The sequence below is a fragment of the Vidua chalybeata genome, chromosome 10 (assembly GCF_026979565.1).
Source record: "Vidua chalybeata isolate OUT-0048 chromosome 10, bVidCha1 merged haplotype, whole genome shotgun sequence".
Taxonomy (NCBI): domain Eukaryota; kingdom Metazoa; phylum Chordata; class Aves; order Passeriformes; family Viduidae; genus Vidua; species Vidua chalybeata.
This window is the reverse complement of record NC_071539.1, coordinates 16600856-16618839: the sequence shown is the minus strand read 5'-3', so window position 1 is coordinate 16618839 and position 17984 is coordinate 16600856. Positions and strand designations below refer to the sequence as shown.

Genomic DNA, 17984 nt, shown 5'->3' with positions numbered 1-17984 from the left:
TGAACCACCACTGATTTTATTTTAGAAGGTAGGATTTATCAATGCTGTTCTTGTTTTATACACAGCAAATTTCACAGAGGGCTGGGGAAAGAGGAACGGCTGGGAACGTGGTGGGAAACGCTGAGCTTCAGCCTCGGGCACAAGGGTGTCCCTGAGGCAGCAGGGCCAGTCACAGTGACCCTGCGGGGAGCCGGGCAGCGTCCCTTTCCCTCGCACAAGTGACACCCACCAGGAGGAACCTCCTGTGGCAGGTTCTTGGTGACCATTGCAGCTTGCCGCGTTCGGGAAGCAGGGAAAGCAGCCCGACTGCCAGCCCCGGGGGAGAGAGCAGCCGGCACTTCCTCAGCAGCTCCCGATCCAATCCCTCGGTCCTGCTCTCCATGACCTTATACTTTCTTTGGACGTTAACACCTCTGCAAAGTGGGTGTTAAATGGTGTTGTTAGTGTCTGTAGCGTAGTTTTATATCCACTTGAGAAGTGTAAATGATTCTACAAGGTGCAGGGCACTGGAAAATCAGCTTTCCCCAGGCTCCAGCTGGCTGGGGAAATTCAAATTAACTCCTGTGGAATCCAGCTCCTACCAAAGAGCTCTATTCTTTCCCAAGTCCTTCAGGGTATTTTTACTGTTCTTGCAAACACAACAACTGAATGGCTGGTGTGTTTATTTATGAAGTTTAAAGAGGCTAAGATGTCCTTGGCCAAGCAGGAAAAGACATTCAATCTCTGCCTGTCTTTTACGCCGCTCATTTGAGAATTTTGCCTCAGTTTCTGCTGAACTATGTGGCCCATCCAAGAAGCCCACTCCTTCTTTCCCTAGCTCTTACTCTGTGTGTGGGATGTGGTGGCACATGTTGCAGATGGAATCAGCTGACAGGATGAGTTATTCCCTGGGGTACGTGTTTCACTGACTAGGCACTACCTGAGTGTTTCTTCATCCTCTGAACTGTGTCACTTACAACACACTCAGTATGGGTAAGACTTCTCCCCCAGGCTTTGGCCATCCCTGTTCCTGGCCACGGTGACAGAACATCTGGCCTAGCTTCCTAAAAGGCATCTAATTTGGTGGTACTTCCAAATAAGAGGACAAATTTTGAAACTAACTAGGATCCAACTTATTCAGGGTACTCAAGGTTGCAAACAATGCCATCAGCCTCGATAAAAACCAGACTTCTACTCCTTGTGCAGCAGCAGTCAGCAGGGGAAAACCTGCAGTGCCGCACATAGGGTCAAAGGGTTAAAAATCAGCACCTGAAAGGGTCATTTAAGCTCACCTGAGGCACTCAATACCCCTTGCAGTGCACCTGGCAGCACTCCCTTGGGTTTGCAGCCCTACAGAAAGGTGGTGACCTTTGAGGAAAAGCCCAGCCAGGCATCTCATCGGAGCAGCAGCTCGGGGCAGCCCTGGCACTGCCCACCCCTGTGGGTGTTGATGTGCCTTCAGGTGTGACCAGGGCATCGCTGTGAGCCCTTGCAAACAGTCACCACAGACACCGCTGGAATGGTCCTGCCAGCATTTGTGCCAGGGATTTACTGCTGTAGACTGACAGGAACTGTGAATTTGACCAGTTATCACGAGTTGTTCCTTGTACTTTTGCTGCTGTTTCATTTATCCTGGGAAGCTCCCCTTTGTTTCATCAATTTTGTCTATTTTTGTAGACACAGCCAGAGTACAAATCTCCACTACACTGTCTGAATTAATATTCTGAATCTATGGCTTGAAAGAAATGCTGAAAGCACTTCATAATAGAAGGGTTTGAAATTGTGAAAAATGCATATTTTATCATCAGCTTTTTGCAAATATTAAAATGAATATTATATGTGTAAGGTTAGAGAGTTATGCTGTATTAAGTAGTGTGTTAAATATAGTTTTAGGTTATAACATAGTGTTAAAATAGAAACTCTGCAATGTAAGATATTTTTTACTAGTTGAAGAAAAGGTATAAGATAATCAAGAAACTCTTCACACAGAGATAACAGTGACAGGGCACATAAAGAGTTACGGCCTCTGTATCAGAAAAGACAAACATTCTTCCACCTTCTCTCCATCTATATGGAACCACCAGGATTAAGGGGAAGAAGGTGACAAAAACCAGAAAAAAAATCTTAATTTGCAAGGAATTTATGCATCATGTATGAGATATATGAATATGCAACAGGCTATTCTTTTTAAGGATTATTCCTTTGTTCACAAGGCATGTTTTTGGCAGCTTAGTGCCCAAAAACATCTGGACGTTCCTAATTCTTTGCTTTTTATTGTCTTGTAATTGTCCTAACTCTAAATTTTTATTACTTTAATTGTATTATTATTTTTATAACCATTTTATTATTATTAAACTTTTAAAAATTCTAAAAACAAGTGATTGGCTTTTTTCACAAAATGGACTAAGTAACATGTCTGATTCTTATTTTTATTTTGCCAAAAGTTTCATATTCCTTTATTTTCCATCTGTTTCAGGAATTCAAGCACAAATAATCTTTTGAAAATTGGTACCAAAAGAAATTTCAAATTCTGACAAGTTTTAATCCAATAGAAAAGCAAATTTGAGTTCCTGCTTTGTTTACTTCCATAAGAAAGCTTTCTTACTGCCTATTTAATTTCCACAGAGGTACTATTGCTTATGTTAACAGATATAAATCACCTTTTCTGTCCTTCTCTCTCTGAGAAAGAATGAATACATAGTGCTTTTCACTCAGATTTTTCTTTCTCAGTCTTTCCACAAGACAAATGAGAGCTCTGTCAAGTGAGGTTAGTGGGCTTAAGGAAGAGAAAGATTGTTTAGTGTCTCAGTGTGGTGAAATATAGCACTTAATGTACATACACTGCTTGTTCAAGACATGTTTTAGGAAAGTTTTATATTGTTTCCACGACAAATTAATAGGAAATTGGACAAAATGCTGACTTTGGATTTTTGCTTGTGGCAAAGTTTTTTCTGTCCTTCAAACTTTATCTTGACTGAAGAGCACTAGATAATACAGCCAATAAGAATAATTCATGGTACATTTACTGCTGTTCTAGCATAGGCAAATACACTCTTAGTTTTACTCTGGACCAAAAATACTTTAAACCCCTTTGATTTATCTTTGGGTAGACTGTTAGTGGCTGTCAAAGGTAAATCAAAGAAAGATTAATGAAAGACTGGTGCCAACTTATCCCATGTTTCAGAGAGCATTTTAAAATGCTGGAGACCTCAACCTCCATTTTTGAATTTAGCCCCATTTTCTACAGTGTGCACCTTACAGATGCTCTCCACATTTCTGCTATTAGCTAGTTTGCTGTGGCTCTTTTGTGCTGGGTTTTGGGGTTGTAAGTCTTGTTTTTCCTGACACTCTCCCATAAACCTTTGAAGTAAGGGATAAGTTCATTTTCTGTGACAAGGAATAGGCATATCACACATCTATTCCTGTATGAACGTACATCTTAAAGCCAAAATGGGTACCTGATTCCAAGTGCTCCTATAGAAGAGCAAGAAAACAGGGTCATGTGCCTTTTTGGCATTCAGGGCCTTCACATTAAGAAAGTCTCATACCATGTTATGACAGCTCCAGCTTGGAATCCCAATCTGAAGATGTCATTTACTTTACCATAGATTTTGGCAGTTATTTACGTAGACATACGAGTAATTTTCCCCTAGAGAGTTCAAGAAGTGATATAACATGCTCCCACAGAATTCAAACAGCAGTATATGATTTAGCTTAGCAAATTATTATTGTTTTAGAAGAAAATAGTTTTCAATGTCACAGTTGTCAAGTGCTATTTGATGGATGTAATTCTGCAATGGAATGTGAAACTTTAAAGTAGTGTCTTCTTTTAAAAACTCTTCTGAGGGGCATTAAGCTCTAGTGTATCTAATTAATGCTTTAAACATTCTTTCCTATCAGTCAATCTTTATCTATATCTGTGCTGCCTTGTTACCCAATATGAACTGCTCATTGAAATCGATTGTTCCTGGTCTTTTCAACCGTTGATTGTTCTTTCATGGCTGAACACTTTAAAATAACAATATTGATTTTTCTTACATTATAGCCCTTCTCATAAGTCCTAACTAGAGACTGTCACTGTGACCTAAGAACATGTGGGGACACTTAGCAGTTCTGAATTCAGAGTGAAAAAGGTATGCTTAGTGCAGTATTCATCCAAGATCTTAAAACAATCAGTCTGAGGATTCTATCTTAAAACCATGATTTGGCTTATTTTTCTTTTAAAATTGGTGAAAATATTTACTTGCAAATGTGAAATAGTGTGACAGAGATCCTAGAATGTGCTAACTGGAATATCGTGTGTGTTCACAAGCCTTCAGTTTCCTGAGTTTCCAAATTTCATGGGATCAGAGTAGGACTAGAGAAGAATTTATGTTCTCTCTTCTTCTGTTAAGCGTGTGGAGAGTGTCGGGAATCGACTCCATCTCTTGGACCTCTGGTGGCCCAGAGCACTCACCGTGTGCTTGAAGGTGACTTTCAGGCCGGTACTCTCTGATGGCTGTGCAGGGAAGGATGTTCTGGTCTGGTAGGATTAGCAGTAGCATGGCAAATTGTGGTCTCATATTACTGCAACACTCAGGCCTGGCTTGGGGAAAATATTAATTGGATCACCTTCCATTTTCACAGGAGAAAGAGGAACAAACTTCTTTGTATATTATAAATGATAGGACATATCAGAAACATAAATTCAAAGAACAGGAAGTATATTTGGTTGGAAAATTTGAAATGGAAGTCTTTTTTTCTAGAGACTTTTAATAGAAAAAAATGTTAAAATTCTTGTTTTGTTTAAAAATATGAAGCAATTTTTGAATGTTGATGTGTCCTAAGATTAATTTTGCAAGTGGGATGTTATTTTTTTCCATTTTGAAATGGATTTTTAACATTAAGCAGGTTTTGCATATTAATAAAAACCTCAAGAAAAAAAATCACCATTTTTGGTACTGTTACTCAAGTTTTGGACCTTGTAACAGGAAAGACTAGAAACCTTGTTTCTTTTGAAAACAAGTTGAATAATAATTACATGATCCACAAAAAAAAAAAAAAAAAAAAAAACCTGATAGGAATTTGAAGCAGCAGAGCATGGCATTGACACATAAACACCAGGACAGTGGCCACAGTGTGGTCTTTCAGAAGAGCTGGCTGTGGGCATAGTGTCAAGAAAACCCTAAAACAAGCCCTCAGATTCATGAGAAGTGGTTGTCTCTGTGACCACACAAAATGATGTGACTAAAAACTGAGACAGAAAAAAAATGCTGTGTGTCGTGGCCTGTTCTGTATGGTAGAAATTATTTTTCTTCAAGAGAAAGCTCTGTTGCTTTGGACTTTGCTGGTGATTTGAATTGTTACCTGCACCCCGCCTGTTCTGCTTTTACTCATCTTATCATTGGAAACTTAATAGTTGAAGTGATTAAAGGAATATTTAGAAAAGGACAAAATCAGGTAGAAGAAAAGCTGATGCAACAATTTGAACCACCACAAAAAACAGAAGACATGATACTGAAAAATTTGTAGCCTGACACAAAAAATGTGAAATAATGAACAAACTGAATATGCTTTAGTGGAGGAAGTAAAACTAGAAGGAAGAACATAAACATTTACTACTGTTGTACTTCATGGAGTACAGGAAAACAGCCAAAGATACTGTTAAAATTTAAGGCTGACCTGAGGATATTCAGATTAATTAGTAAAAAAAAAAAAAAAAAAGTTGGGATTAACTAAGTGGGAAAGAATTTTCTGGTGTTTTTAGCCCCTCCATCACCCATATTGATGCATGGCCCTCGTGAAACTGTCCTCAAGACTGTGATACTCTGTGAGAAGCGGCCTTGGCCGTCACCACAGGGGACGCGTGGCTCACAGGCCGAGCACCAAAGACCACTGAGAAAACAACACCATCAAGGCTTAGCTCTGGGAAAGGGCTCCTCTGTGTTTCAGGGAAGACTTAGCATCATCTGAAAAAGCCTTTAAACCTTTCTCCTGACAGTTGCTGTCCAAGCTAACAAAGTAACATCAGTTACAGGAGCGGCCTCACGAGTTTGGCCTGTGCTTTCTGCTGACTGTGTGACTCTCTGGCCCTTCTTTGTAAAGGGGTGAACTTCTATTTTTTTTTTTTATTTTTTTTTTTTTTTTTTTATTTAAACATTATGCAGTGTGGCAAGGCCTTTGGTCATGAGCAGGGCTCCTGGTCAGATTGATTTTGGGCAGGTTACTGAGGTAGGCCCGGAAACAACCATTGGCCCTGGGCTGCCATCATCAAATCAAACTCCCTGCACACTTGTGACAGCAACAGCAGCAGAGGAACCTGGCACGACAGGGAGCTGAGGCTGGGCGGCTGCTGCAGGCATTGGCCAGAGGACCTGTGTGTTCACTGAAGCTGGACCAGGGTGGCCACAAAACCGTGAGGCGCCTTGCTGGTGGTGGGCAGACGCTCCTGAATGCTTCCACAGTAATCTCTGAAATACCCTGGATTTGATTTTTGTGTCAAGCTGCTTGCTTCTGCAGAGAACAGTTTATGGTGGAGTTTTGTGTTTACAGAGAACTGTTAGGCTGCCCTTTAAAGTGTTTAAATAATATTGTATCAACACGGTACAGACTGATATGTATCTTAGCAACTGTGTCAAGTTCACGATGGGCTAAAAATCCAAATGGGAATCAAACAATCTGGAGCCTTAGAGTTTAGAAAGCTGAGAATAAGGAGAAAATTACTAGGTTATTTTAGACCCAACCAAGGCAGCCCTTCAGCTTAACACCATACTAATTGTAGGTTAACAAGTACCTTAAAACTATAATTAAAATGCAAGATACACAGAATATTTCCAAAAATTATAACAAAAAAAAATGTATGTTTCATGGCAAGAAAAAAAAATTGAAATAACAGAAATACAATTGAAGTTTGAAAGGAGTGAAGCTAAATACTGCTGGTTTTATTTACATTTTACATACACATTGGTTCTTAAGTCTGGAAAACTCTGAATGCCAGGTTGAATGCTGTAGGTTTACCCCAAGTGTATGTGAGCTAGAATATGGCTTAGGGTCCTGCTGTAAACATGAGCAAACACTCATTATCCACTGTGTTATTGCAAAAAGTCATGCAGAAACCAGCATTACAGGGAGTTTATAGGCCTCTGGGTCTGAGACAGGTTAAGTGTGTCATAAATTGTCCCAGATCTAGCAACAGTCACTTAGCATCACATTCCAATGATCTACATTCATGGTCACCCCATTTATTGTGTGACTATCCCAAATCATTCCTGAACATACTGTGTAGCAATTCTTTTTGGCTTGAACAGGCTGAATCGGTCCTGTCTGCAGTACCTGAGCTGGGTCTGCAATGCCCCTTACCTTAAAGAATGAAGTTTCCTCCACAAAGAAAATTTCAGCTTCAAAATGCATCATGTAAGAGTTGTTCAAATTTTGCAGGTACACATTTATCCAGAGATCTGTGACTCAATTGATGGTTTGTATGAAGCTGATATTTAAAGGCATTGTTAGCTAAGCCTTCTAAGTATCTTGAGGGTCATTATGGGTGTGAGAGTTTCTAGTTATCAGGACTTTAACTCACACCTCTCTGCCAGAATTCTTACAAGGCAGCACTGGACTTCTTCTGTTCATCTTTTTCCTCTTCAAGAACAGATCTAAGAGAGAACGAAGGGATAATAATGGCCCAAACCAATACTGATACAAAGCTTGTTTTAAGTGTTAATGGTTATGGCCTTGTAGCTCTTGAATGTGCTGGCCCAATCACTGCAGTAAATACCAGGGAGTCTCAAAAAATAGTCTGGGCCCCTGAGGTTCCAGCCAGGTTTTGAGAAGGGATGAGCTATGTGAGAACAAAGCCTTCAGTTTGGCACATGGAGATTAAAGGATCAATCCGGTAAAATGGAGCAAGAAGGCAGAGTTATTAAAGTTAAAAGGATCTTGAACTTGATTTACCACGTGATGTGAGGAGAGCACAAGGGGTTTATGTGGTTATGCTGCTTCTTGTACCATGTGAACCTCTGAAGAGTGGAGGTCCAATCTAATCTTAAATTACTTTGTCCTTCCCAGTTCTTATGTCATACCCAAGATGGGAGATTTCACTGACTCTGTGTGCTCAGTAACTGAATCTGCCAGCTGATGACTTGAACCTTTCCCAGGAATCACAAGGGACAATCAAAACATCTCTGCATTTTAAGACACTGAGAGCATTTCACCATATGAACTTGAGGATTTTTTGACTATCCCTATGTACTGGGATATTGGAAGAAGCGTTAGAGATGGGAAAGAACAGTAACTTAGAAAAAAGAGGAAACACATTTTTAAGAGTAATTCCTTAGGAAGAGGTTAGATTTATTAAAAATGTAAATTTTGAAGATCTAAATAGAAAAGCAGTGGAGTGATTTCTCAAGAGCTAATAATCTGTTCCCATCAAATATTTTAAAATAATTTACTGTGAAATCAATTTTATCAGATGATAAAATCATATGGGTCTCTTCTGTCATGGAAATTCTCTGAAATGAAATGCCTTTTTGGGTGAAATAACCTATTTTCCATGCAAAAACATGGTTTTGCAGGAAAGAAAATATTTTCCCCTCAGGAAAACTTTGCCTGAAGAGAGAAAATAAAACTGAGGAGCTCTTTTCCTGTGTACATCTTACAGGGAGATGAAGATGCTGAGTGCTCTGCAGTCTCACTGCCATTGAAGAAGTCATCTAAGGGAGGCAAAAATTTCTGGGAGCTTGGATTCCCTCTGTCAGCCTAGGCTGTGTTCAGGTCAATTTTATTCCTGTGAAATTCCCAAGATCCTTTCATGTATACAGCAGGAAAATTCATTATTATTCTTCCAAAACAGTCCCCTTTTTTTCCTAGAATTCCTTGTCAATAGAGGAGAAAAAGCCACATTTCTAAGTTTTTGGCCCCTCCAGGAAGGAAGAAATCTTTCAAAACTCTATCATCTTTTGAAGGAATGGATGTGATTTTCTCAGCTATTCTACTGAAGACATTCACTGGATTTTTGTCCAACATCTCGTGGGGATTTGTGAGATCCCCACAGGGTGGTGGTGAGATGGGGCATTGTGCCTAGTACATGTGCAGCTCTGAGTTTCCAGTGGCCCTGGACACAGGATTGTCAATGTTTCAGGATGAAGGAGGCTGCCTACAAGGGCTCTAATCTCGAGTGGAACTTCCCAATCAGTATTGTATTCAAATCTGACAGCTGTTTAGTGAAACGACTTTTGATAATCAATCCCGTTTTTTTTTCCACTTGTTCTCCCCTGCTTATCTTTCCTCTGGTTCATCTTCCCTTGACTTCTGTCACCTTTCTCATTATGTATCACCCCCCTACTTTTCTTTCCATAGAAATTTCCTTCTTGAAGGTAGGAGGACAAGAAATTTGTTATATTCAATCCCATTTCCTCCTGACAACAGTATTTTTAACATTCATGATATCTAAAGATACTGTCAAGATATGAAAGAAGAAAAGAACTGGACAGTGACACCAGCATTCCAGCTGGTACAGTAAAAAAAAAAAAAATTAAATTAAATGGAACAGCCTGAATGTTTCTGCTAATGATAGTAATAAAACCAGCATGCACCATCTTAATAACAACACTCTTCTCTCCATGAATGGCAAGGTATTAATATGAATATGTGTACTTTTTTAAAAATCTAAAATACTTTGATTTAAGGGCCTTGATCCTTTCTGGTCTTTTTGATCTGCTCCCTATTCTGGGATTAATTTTTTTGATTCATTGGAACTGATACTTACCTGATACTTTCCAGATGAATAAGAAGTCCTTGGACCTCAAATAACAGCTCAAACTTTGCTTGAGAAATTCAGGAAAAATTATGGCACGTACACATTTGTCTAAGTCTGCCTGCTCTCCTGCCCAGCAGGTATGAATTTGATCTGCCTGCAATTTTAAATGAAAATTTTTGGTGATTGACTAAAATAATGATTTCCTGAGCAGTATTTCTATTTCAGTAGAGTTTATTGGTATTTTGTAGCAATAACTTTTTCCATCAGGAGAAAAAGGAAACACTTCTATGTCCATCCAGGTTGTATGAGAGAAAAAAAAAAAAACCTGTGTACCTGACAATCTTTTATTCTGCTTTTAGACACTTTTAGAGAGAGTATTGTAGCTTATATAGCCCATGTTGCACTAAGATGACATCAAGAGCTTGTAAGAAATATTAATTCTCATTTCAACATCTGTATTTGACTGTAGATCACAGCTTTGAAGGGGATTTTTTCTCTTGCCCCTCACTTACAGTATTTGACACATCAGGTACTGTGTAGAACTCAGTTATTCTGTTACAGGAAAATATATTTGTTTATCTTACCTAGCTAGTCTCCTTTAGAAAAACTGCTTCTTTAAATGACTGTTCTGCTCCCAGATGTTGTTTAACATTCAGCGTCCCTCCTTGGCTTGAACCATATTACAGTGTTCTCATTTGTTTTGATATTAGCTATGGTTACAATACTTGACTTCAGCATTTTGAACACTTTAGAGTTAAATAGCATTTAAATCCAAGATTAATCATATTGGGTTTTGCTATTAGATAAAGAGTTCCATCTCTAAAATTACTTTGAGATGAGTAGTTTCAAATATTAACAGCAAGGCATTTAAGCTTGAGCTTGCTTAAATTCTATTGTTTGAAATCAAAACCCTTTAACTTCCTTTATACTTGCTGTCAGATTACAATACAATATTTAAAAGTATGTTTTGTCCAATTTTATTAGTCACAAAGATATAACAAGATAGCATTCTACTTTTTCATTCAGCACCTGGAAAACTTTCATTTAAACCTGCCAAAATATATGATTTTTCATTCTTCCTGAAATGTTTCAAATGCAAACAAACACTCAAAACCAACCCAGTGTTGCTGTCCTGTTGGTTATCACTTTGTCCATGGCTGGTTACTGGACAGTCTGTGCTTGAGTCATGGGAATTCTGTGCTGACAAAACACTCCTGCACCTTTCTCAACAGCAACACTTGGGCTGATGCTTCAAAACAGAAATTGCAATAAGAACGTGGGCTTCCCAGATTTCATGGAGACTTAAGATGCGACTAGATATCGTACTCATCTCTCATCTCTAGGTTGTGGACAAAGCCACTGAGTTCTATTCTCTGGGGAGCACTGCAAGCACATGAGGAGCTACTCTGGATCTGGTGAGCATCTTTGAGAAGGCAGAATCCAATTGTCATGGCGGTTTTTTTTATTTTTGGGGGTTTTTTTTGGGGGGTTTTTTGGGGGGTTTTGTTTGTTTGGTTTTTTGTTTGGTTGTTTTTTGTTTTTTGTTTTTTGTTTGTTTGAGTGGAATTTGGATTGGAGATTCAGGTCAAGCAGTTATTTTACATTGAATTTTGTAATATTTTTCTCTGGAAAGAGTAAATTCTGCCTTAAGCAAATGTATGTAAATCATGGCTATGTATTTATTGGGAAAAATTTCCCAGTGTTCTTGCAGAAACTGGAAAACCTCACCTTGAGTGAAGCCTGTGGCCAACCAGTGTCTTCTCTGGAAGTACCTGTTGAAGACACCATTTCAGGAAGGACAAAATATACAATGCCTTTTCTTTGTCAACATCAACCTCTCTTCATGTTCTCTCTTTCAGTTAGGGAGTTTTATGTCCCTGCAGTGAAAGATATCCCTGACTAGTAGTATTCTCCTTAATTTATTTTTTCCTTATCATAAGGGTATTTTTTCCATTATATCCCATTTTCAGGCTTGTTATTTCACCCCCCCCTCTTTCTTTTCAACATACTAAGGGATTAGGAAAGGGAGGGTAGTAGATGTATTCCTGAGAGCAGAGATTTCAAGATTTTATTCCTATAATGCAGAGTACTTTCATCTCCAATTAAAAGGAATAATGAATGAATCTGTTTTAAACACAAATTCAGTCACCAAATTATTTCCTTTCACCTATGCTACTGAGGTTTAAAATTTTCATACAGCACTGGATCTAATGGAAACTCTCCTCTGAATGACTAGGAGCAGAGTCTTAAGATACTGCAATTTAAAATAAAAAAAATAATTAAAAATTTAAATATGAGCTAAGACATGGCTCATGTAAAATTTTCTGCTTCATTTTAGAAACTGCTAGTTAATTAGGAAAAAGGTGAAGAAACTTCATGCTCTATTGCATAACTATTTCTGTGTCTTTTAATGAATTTTTAACATCTAATATACAAACAGGTAATCAAGTATTGCATCACTCTAACCAATACTCTAAGTTCAAGAATCAGTCAAAAATAATTTCTCATTTTTGTGGACTTTAAGTCACACAAATATATATTCATTTTTTATGCAGCAGAGCTAATATGAGGACATGTATGGATATTAACTAAGGCAAGTTGGGTGAACTATATGTGTCCTTAGGGGAAAAAAAAAAGAAAAAAGTTTAACAATGTAATTAAAAAAAAATCAATACAAAACTTAATCTATTAATCCCTTTCCTTAAGGTCATTGAGTTTTACAGAAACCACAAGGCTGTAATTACAATGATATTTTTATATAAAGTGTATTAAATATTACCACTAAAATAATTTAAGATTGAAAGGCAATTATTACTCAATGAAGATGCATTTTAAGAAAAATACAAAGCCACATAATTATTTTTAAATAGTGATCAGTTTTGTGTGCCTTCACAGAGTGGATAAATAGTCTTTGAGTTTTATTATTTTTCTGTTAAAGATGAACATAGCACATAAAAAAATAGAGATAAAAATTATATGCAGTGACATTTACTGTGTGGGTCACAGAAGAGTTTACTTCCTCAAAATCTTCCAGATCACTGTAAGTCTAACACCTATTAGATGACTCAGGAATATCAAAAATACAAATGGAAATTATGAAAGTGAGATATGTGTCAAGTTTTCATTTTTGGGTATTATGTTACTGAAATTTTGTCACAGTTAACAAAAACTGGGAGACATTTTCTTATTTATTTTTCAGTCTTCAGAAATATGTAGTCTGAACATCAGAAATTTTAGTTGGTGAAACAGAACCTGTGCCTAAATCCCAGCAATCCAAGAATGACCAAAAAAACTGAGGGTAGGAGAAGGTTTGCTGATCTGGAGGCTTTTCCAGGCAGTTTAGTCTGGTCATTGCTATTTAGGGATGGCTGAGTACTGACTTGCTTCAGAAACTGAAGTTTTCTTAAATTATGTCAGACTCATAAAAAAGTTGTGTATATATTTATATATACACATATATAATTGTGATGGGTATGTGTTTGTGTAAGGATGGTGAAGAACTACATTTGCTTACACTTCCCCTTAGCAGTTTTGTTGAACCTGCTCTGCAAAAGTGGAGCTACAAAGCCAAAGTCTCAATTTCGGAGAAATGGTGGCATAAGCACCTGTTTGCTTAAGTTTTAGGATGCACTCAGTTCCCACAGATTAAATATTGGGATGGATTTGATATCACAGGCAAATTTTCGTAGAAGCTGCATAAAGATGATGGGTACAGAGGTGAAATCTGGTCCAAGCAAACTGCTGCACCTGAGGCCTGCCTTGGATGCCTCCCACATTTTGCTTTTCATGGTACCATCCCAGAGTACAGATGGATTGCTGAGCTCCAGAGGTTTGATGAATACCAATATTACCCTGGCATCATTATCTCAAAAGTAATCAGCAGTTTAGTTCGGAGTCTTTTTTTCTGAGTAGTCTTTTTCCTGGGTTTGTGATAATCCATCTGACAGAGCCCTATTGTTTTGTGGCTTATCTGAAAAATCTGATTTTCACATCTTTATGTACCACCTGGCTCACAGGAATGAAACTGAATGTGAACTGCAACAAAGAAAATAGAGTTAGGTTTTTCCTGAAAAATCTTTATTGTAGATGAAAATATTCAGTTCCTTAGGGACTAACTGAATATTTCTTCTTGTGCTGCACTTATCTTTTATCAAGGCTGGGTTTTTTCTATTATAAATGCCTATTCTTATTTGTGCTGTTAATAAAGTATTTTGAAGAGTACATGAGGGAAGAGAAAGAGTGAGGAGCTAGTCTTTTCTTTCCCTATGTAAGCCTGAATATTTATAAATTCAAAGAATCTAAAATATTATCAGTTTTATGCTGGAATGACTACATTCGTAGAATACTAAGGCTTAAAAAGATGCTAACTAAAAATTCTGCATTAAGAAAATCTCAATGCATTGTTATGCACTCAAAAATCAGGAAATGATAGCATTAAGATTTTGTGTCTAAGCAAATGTGTTGCCTTCATATTGTCATGACAATACAGTCTTTAGATTGCAATAACAGACTGCATGTAGTGCTGCTATTATGGGTTTATATCTGACAGCCTAATGCACATCCAGAATAGAAAACAACAACTCTATTTTGGTTTTTTTTTTTTAAATAATATGACATTTTCATATTACCACTTGCATATTCTGAGAGTTTTCAAAATCCTGGGGGAAAATCTGAGCGTGACAGAGAAGCCCTTGCCTGGCAAGGTTGGTTACCTGGCAGTGAAAGCAACCCCTGCACTTTTCCTCTCAGCCCTTGACCAACACTGTAAGGAAAAGTGAGGGGGGCTACAAGCAAAGTGTTGTTGCAGTCAACTGTGCACTTCAGGATAAAAAAGGTGCTTCTAGAAAAATATTTGGGAAAAGTCTTTCAGAATTGTGAGTGCTGTTTATGAACCTGCTATTAGAACTAGAGCATTTACCAGGGTTACCCACAAAATATCCAATGTAACCACAGGTTCTGCCTACACTTGGAAATAAAAATATTGGTAATGAATTATTGGTAAAAGTTTACTTAGGAAAAAAATTTACCTTATCTTCTGATTTTTATGCTAGCAAGGGATCTACAGAGTTATGCTGTGATAAAGGTTGGGCTTTGTGTTGGAGATGACAGAGGTTTAAGGCATTATCAGTATTTTGGACCAGTTCTTTTTGGTTATATTTTCTGTCTCTTGTATTGTTCAGGGAGCAGTCACGAAGTGAAATATTTCTCCAAGTCATTTCTGCACAATTTTAGCCCAGGACAAGATGCTGTATTTAAATTGCATTTAAACCCTGGCCATTAGTGCTGCTACACTGCTGTGCCAGCACAGAGTCCTGGGCTTCTTTCCTTTCCTGTGCTACATGAATTTTACCTTCCAGGAGCCCCTGGAATCAGCTACATCCACCTGCTGAGGGCAGCTTTACCCAGCCACGAAGTGTCTACCCATGTGCACTCTAAGATCCCAATATGCAGTGAGAACATGCTACTAAATAAATAAACCTGGCTTGTTCTTTTGCACAGGCTCTAACTCCCTTTCACTGAGCACAGATCAGAAGGAAGTCACTTAAATCCAGTGAAACCCAGACTCCCAAGTGAAATGAAATAGGCTTGGGATAAGTCTTGCAGAGTAAAAAAATATATCTTTTTATGATGTACCCTTGAGGGCTGTGGTAAATGTGTTACATTTAATGTAGTGTTTTTATGAGCTGAGAACACAGCCTGCTGAATTTCTTTGTCTGTGATTATTTAAGACTGTATCATATCTGAACTTCTACTTTCAGTAAGATCTGTTATGATTACTCTGGGGATGTGAAAGCCAAAGCACAGGCTTTAGCATAGGGTTGTTTTAAATAAATATTTGGTTTGATTTGGTTGTTTTCTTTTGCCTGACTACTTTCACCACCTGTTTAGCATCTTCTCCTGTAATAAACCAATTAGTGCTAAGAAGTTAATGAGGGGGATAGTGGTAGTAGCTCTCTGGCCGCAGAGACTAACACACAACTTTCTTAGGTATTGTCTTGGAGAAGGTTATGAGAAAATTAGGGAAAAAATGATAAACAATTTTTATTTTTACTCATTGTATTTGTTGTTGTAAACATGTGAAATGCGTTATGGATATTTGTTTATTAAAGGGTAGTTTTTAAATTAGCTAATAGTGATAGTGGTTTAGATTACAGAATTAATTAGGTCTACTTATATTGTGACTGTCTGTAGAGACAATGGGTTTCTTAATTAGTATAATAAAGTAATAGATCAACATTTTAAGACTCATGAAGTCAATACTAATTATTATCCAGCCACGGCCCACCACTGCAGCGACAAGGGATGCTGAGTTTTGGGGAAGACTGGCAGAAATTGCTGGAGAAGGGAGAAAATCCTGCTCATGGGAGAAAAGCAGGATCTTAATTCTTGGGTGGCAAACACAATGAAAACCTGGTGAGTCTATTGGGACATACTTCCCACACCACTGGGATTTTTCTATCTAATGTTGACAGATACAGAGGAAGTAACGGGCTCTACTGGATTTGGATGGGATGACCAGACAGTATTGGTGAGCAGAAGTGGAACACAATTAAAACTGCTCTTGTTATAGGGGGTTTATTGGCAGACTTTCCACTTCTCCACCTTTCTCCAACCCATTTCACACTCTCCTTAACCTTGTCTTCTGGTTTCTCCCAGTCTTGCTCTCTTGCATCTGTTCTTCCTTCCCATATGAGCAACCAACCAGTGAATCCTCTCTCAACGAGCGCCTGGAACTGAGGAGCTGAGGTGCAGGAAGCAGCCTGTTGCCCAGGTCACTCTCTGATGGGAAGAGTCTAACAGCTGGTGAATTCTTTTCTGCATTCCCTGTTACTGTATTTAGACACTCCCTGCGTGCATTTTGTAGTCCTTTCTCATCTCTAGCTTCCACAGAACTCCCTGTACAGTTTCAAGCTTTGGGAACGTACATGGTCTCCTTCCATGGGATGGTTGTGCAGAAGCCAAAGCATGTCCAATCATTCTCCAGACAGCGTGGTGGGAGCTTTCTGAAGGATAAGTCAGCTGTGGCAAAGTAGAATGACTCAGCCATAGTTTTAACCACTAAGGATTGTATAGCTACGTTTTTCAGACAAGAAAAGCTAGACAGTAAATCAGATGCATTTTTAAACCACAGAGCAGAATGAAAGTGGTGGTTATGATACAAGCTGTTTTATCACCCTAGCAATTTTCCAGTGGTCTCAACTATAATTTTAGTAAATTCAGCTGTGGTGTTTAGTTAAAAAAAAAAAAAAAAAAAAAAAAAAAAAGAGGGGTTATGTTTGTTTTCTTTTTTTGCTTTTTAAGTTTTTGTTTTCTTTAATTGACCGACTTTTCACATACTGTAAAAGGTCGGGGGTGAATGGGAAAGGTTGATTCATTTCTCTGAAAGCTCTACCTGCCTCTTTAAAAATAATATTTTGTAGTCCCTTTGTCCTGAATTTGGCAATTTTTCTGTAACAATCTGTATCTTGTGGTCTAAATCAGCCTTATTCCAGCAAAGGGAGGCAGGATTGGCATCTTTGAACTAGAGACATAGATGTAGCAAGGTTGTTTTTTTATAATCCTAGAGCATACTTTTCACAAGCCTGCTCTTTAATTTTGGTGAGCATGATGGCCAGCCTCCCTTCAGAGTACCCTTCCAGGGAGCACATCTTTTTATTTTTGGCTGGGAAATGAGAGGGTGGCCTGGCAGGGAACAGCATTGCTGGAACTCACCCGTCCCTGCCAGCAGTGGCTCCCAGATGTTTGCAAGATCTTTCCTGAAGCCATGATAATCTGAGAATATGGCAGGCAGGATTTGTGGGCAGAATTAATCATTTTTATTAGATTGATATTCTTGGAAAAAGATATCTTTTCAGGAACCCAGCCTGTCTTCATGTATGACATTGTGTTCTGCATGGCCTACCATGGGCTGACAGGTTGAGTGCCTGCCATTTATTCTGCTTTTCCCAGCTTTCTTTTTTTTTTCCTTGTTCCTCTAATCAAGGCTATTACTTCTTCCTGCAAATGCTGACTCTATACTATTGAGCCTTCAGCAGGTGGCAGAAATTAAACCAGTCTGGATTGCTTCATCACAAACCTGAGGTGGAACAATTCAGAGGTGGCCCATCCTGAAATGAGGGACAGTGTGTGTTTCTATCCTCCTAAGTCCACTCTTGGTTTCTCACTGTATGCTCTGCCCATGCCACTGGCCCTGCAGGGTGACAGAGGCTGTAATCAAAAAAACAAGGTTATTGGGCAATATGAACCTAGAGAGGTTTGCTAGAACAGTCCT

General features: G+C 38.4%; 2 long non-coding RNA genes across 2 annotated transcripts in view; one reads left to right on the top strand and one right to left on the bottom strand.

The window, feature by feature from the left end:
* LOC128793052 (uncharacterized) lies at positions 1 to 4558 on the bottom strand. The gene is made up of 2 exons (XR_008432648.1): positions 4436 to 4558; positions 1 to 413 (listed from the first exon to the last, which is right to left on the bottom strand). It is a non-coding gene; the product is annotated as an uncharacterized LOC128793052 (long non-coding RNA).
* Positions 4559 to 6087: 1529 nt separating this feature from the next.
* LOC128793051 (uncharacterized) overlaps positions 6088 to 17984 on the top strand; it is a 111347-nt gene continuing 99450 nt past the window's right edge. The window contains exons 1-3 of the long non-coding RNA XR_008432647.1: positions 6088 to 6392; positions 9736 to 9849; positions 11056 to 11127. This is a non-coding gene — a long non-coding RNA (uncharacterized LOC128793051). The remainder of the gene's footprint in view (positions 6393 to 9735; positions 9850 to 11055; positions 11128 to 17984) is intronic.